The sequence below is a fragment of the Branchiostoma floridae genome, chromosome 8 (genome assembly GCF_000003815.2).
Source record: "Branchiostoma floridae strain S238N-H82 chromosome 8, Bfl_VNyyK, whole genome shotgun sequence".
Taxonomy (NCBI): Eukaryota; Metazoa; Chordata; class Leptocardii; order Amphioxiformes; family Branchiostomatidae; genus Branchiostoma; species Branchiostoma floridae.
In genome coordinates, this window is record NC_049986.1 from 3,777,351 (window position 1) to 3,781,124 (window position 3,774).

General features: G+C 39.9%; 1 long non-coding RNA gene across 1 annotated transcript; it reads left to right on the top strand.

Moving 5' to 3' along the window:
• Positions 1 to 613: 613 nt before the first annotated feature.
• On the top strand, positions 614 to 3,339 carry LOC118421493. The gene is made up of 3 exons (XR_004831839.1): positions 614 to 780; positions 1,967 to 2,068; positions 2,924 to 3,339. It is a non-coding gene; the product is annotated as an uncharacterized LOC118421493 (long non-coding RNA).
• The last annotated feature ends 435 nt before the right edge of the window (positions 3,340 to 3,774 follow it).

A 3,774-nucleotide genomic window follows, 5' to 3' on the forward strand; every position in this document is an offset into this window, starting at 1 on the left:
AGTCCATTTTTATCCTAGGGACGACTAATTTTGTAAATTACAAAAAGGTTATTACAAAACGATCATTAGCATAAGACAGACAAAAACATTAAAGTGCACAATTTTCAAATATCAAATAGTAACAGTTTCTCTCATATCTAAAGTTAAGACCCTAAATAATTACGGTTCCCTTCAACCAAAATGGAGCATTCCAAACCTGCTCAAAAAGTTTTCTCAATTTAATTTCATCCTGAACCAACTCAGAATCAAATTCAATACGTAGTTTTGAGTAATATTTGTCATCGAAAATAATTACGGTTTTCTTATTTTGTTAATATTTTCCTTTTTTTTGCAATAGCGTATTGCTACCCTAAGAATACAATGGAATATTCCATAATCCAAGAAGGCTATCACTTCCGGGTTTGCGTCATCAGCTGTTCATGTAGGTCAAAAGGTCCACAACAACAACAAATTATGCGCCAACTTTCGATGTTTTTGTTTGTTCCCAGACATCTAAACATCTTCAGGACACGTTATAAGCCTTCAATACTCCTCCAGGAAATGTCGATTTGGTGCAAAAGTCTTTCCAGGCGGAAATTTTTTTCATTTGGACCGGAATATTTGGCGAAAAAAAGGTGACAGGGGAAAGGAGCTATCCCCAGGAAATTCATTGGACGGAGTTACAACACAACAACAGGAGGTTGTGCGAGGGACAGTGTTGTTATACATGGCGATGTCATTTATGAAAAATTATACAGCAAACAGCTTAGAATACACTTTGCACACCAGAAGGCCTTTGAGGTGAGAAAATTATTTGTTTTTCTACAGCAGAATCTTCTCTGTTGTGTGTATGAATGGTAAACTGCCTCAAGGCATATGTCAGTTTACTGTGCAAAAAAAACACTTGTGTTTTGCCTTGATGCAGTTTAGCAGTCATCAATATACCAAACAAAGTAGCTTATTTTGATAAGCTACTTTGTTAAAACGTAGCCTGAGTATCATCCGTAATTACCGCTGGCTCACGACTTTCGCTTGCTAACCACGTGGTTAGCAAGCGAAAGTCGTGAGCCAGCGGTTACTACGGAGGATGATACTCAGGCTAGTTAAAACGTAGTAGACTGGCCAGATTGGTTTTAACTTTTATGATTTTTTTAACCACTCACACTGGGATTGACCCATACTTTTTTATAACAGTAGTGGGTTGGGTGAAACATGTGTCACCTCCATTTAACATCCTAGATAATCGGAGGACATATTCCCAATTCAAACCTTGGTACTGATTTGTGAGTGATGAAACAATTTAGGTGCTTTTCCCAAGGGCACAACACTTTAATACCTGTTTATAGATTTGAACCTAGCCTCTACCAGGCTCCGCGGATCAGTGGTCTAATAAAGTAGAATTAATGGACAAATAGAGTGGCAAAACGCCTAACGGGAGTCAAAGGAGTTATTTTTCTCTCACCACTGATCTGCGAAGCCTGGTGCTGTGGTAGAGGCGAGATTACAGGGCGTAATCGGCAGCGCATTAGGCTCAAGAGGTCCCGAGTGCCAACCCTGACATGCCACCGATCTTGTGCCCTTGGGAAAGGCACTTAACACGACTTTCCTCACTTCAATCAGGTGAAAAATAAGCACCTAGCTTTGGCTAGGGCTGTCCCTCGGATAGGACGTTAAATGGAGGTCCTGTGTTTGGGGAGAGCCACGCCCCAAGTATGTAAAAGAACCCGCCACACTTATTAAAAAGAGTAAGGAACCTTCCCAGTGTGAGTGTATGAAATGTTACAGTTTCTTTATAGCCTACAAAATCTTCAGCAAGTTGAAGTTAGTAGCCTCAAATGAAAGAAGAAGAATTCTGATCTGAACCCACAAGCATTAGACGATCACAATACCATATTTGTCACAACTAAAAAAAATGCATATTTCTAGGTACAGTTTTGTTTGGATTACCAATTGTGATGTTTTTCCTTTGTTCTCCCAATGTGTGTAGGACGGACGAGACACGTACGTTGATCCAGAGACTGACTATACAGTGTTCACCAGACTGGCACATCTGAGGAGGGGGACATGTTGTGGTTCTGCCTGTAGACATGTTAGTACAGCATCATTCTAATATGATCCTTCTAAGCTGGGACATCCAACGGCAAAACCACCTGTCTGGATGTACCCTGCTAAGGGGGACGGTTGAGAAAGCAGGGTACATCCAGACAGGCGGTTTCACTGTTGGATGTCCCTGCGTAGAAGGATGTCTAATATTAGCACAGACAGTTTTAATTTACTTTTAATATCACATCTCAGCTGACTCAATGGTTCTTGCCAACCCAGTTTAGCACAGGGGGTCCATATGCTATGTTTTATCCCCTATGCTGTGATTTTGGCTACGCTAGATGAAACACAGCGTAGGAGCTTTTTCTGTTATTCAATGTAAAGTAAAAAAAAATTGCCTTCATTCAATTTGGCTATCAGAATGCAAGAAAAATTATAGATTTAAACATTTTCAGGGGGAGGATGGCCCTGGCCCCCTTCATGGCTAACTATCATGCCATACAAAGATGACCCATGTACAGTGAAAAATCCTGGCGGCAAGAACCCTGAGCTCTATATTTTGTACTTTAATTATAGGCTAACACATTTAGAATAGATACTTTTTCTTTAATGAAAATCATTACAATACATATACAATATTATTACTAACAGAAACGTGTAAGTTTAACATACACAATCTACCATTTTGATATTATTCTTGTTGTCATTTCTATTTTTCTTAGGATAGACATTCAAGTATAATTGTCTGATTGCTTCGTTATTGTTGACAAATTTCATTCATTGAATTTCATTCTGTATGACGGTTTACCCTGGAGTCTACCAGGCCCTCTGAATTCCACTCAACATTTTTAAGAAATGGAAATTTGTCTTTACTGATTTTGATGTTTATTTCTTATTACAGTGTCCATACGGCCAGGTACGGGTGAAAGACGACGCTCTTAAAAAGGCGTTCAATTCATCGTTTTACGGCTAGAGTTTGGAGTTTCCTACTGGATCCAGACGACGTGTGAAATGTACTCCACAACTGTTGAACCTGCTCATACTCTAGGTTTCACACTACAAGGAATGTTTAAGTTACAGCACATTTCAGAGCTGAACCACACTGAACATGAATCATTCATGGAATAGGTGGCATAGAATATTTAAATCATGAACATGAACATTTTTTATAGAAAATCACAACTTAGAAGATGGTCGAACCAAATACAATGCGTATGTAGTGATGATAATGATAAATTATCATATAGCCAGGCGCCGCGGACCAATCAGAAGGCCGCGTTCCACGTTGGTTATGACGCCGTAACACGTAGATTCAGGCCAGGCAGGTGGGTATCGCTCCCCTGATTGGTCAGAATGAATCGACACCGGCACCGGTGTCGATTTGCATCGACACGGGTGCCGGTGTTGATGCAAATCAACACCGGTGCCGTGTCTACGTGTTACGGCGTCATGTGTCAGCAGAAAGGAATGCTTTGTACAGTGTGCAGTCCATGTTAGAGTTAATCCAAACATTATTACTGTTCACATTCCTTCAACTTTATTGAATATGTACACCTATAACTTAGGATTGAATAGCAACACACTTGTCCCAGCAGAAGGGAATTTGTCATTATGTCAAGCCTTGGAAGTCTTGAATAAAGGATGTATGTATTATAAAGGAATTTGTTGCTTAAATGGGTCAGTTTGTGTAGGCTATACGATAATAACGTTAATGCCCCGCCTTATCCTCGGTGTATATGGTGAGATAATCCC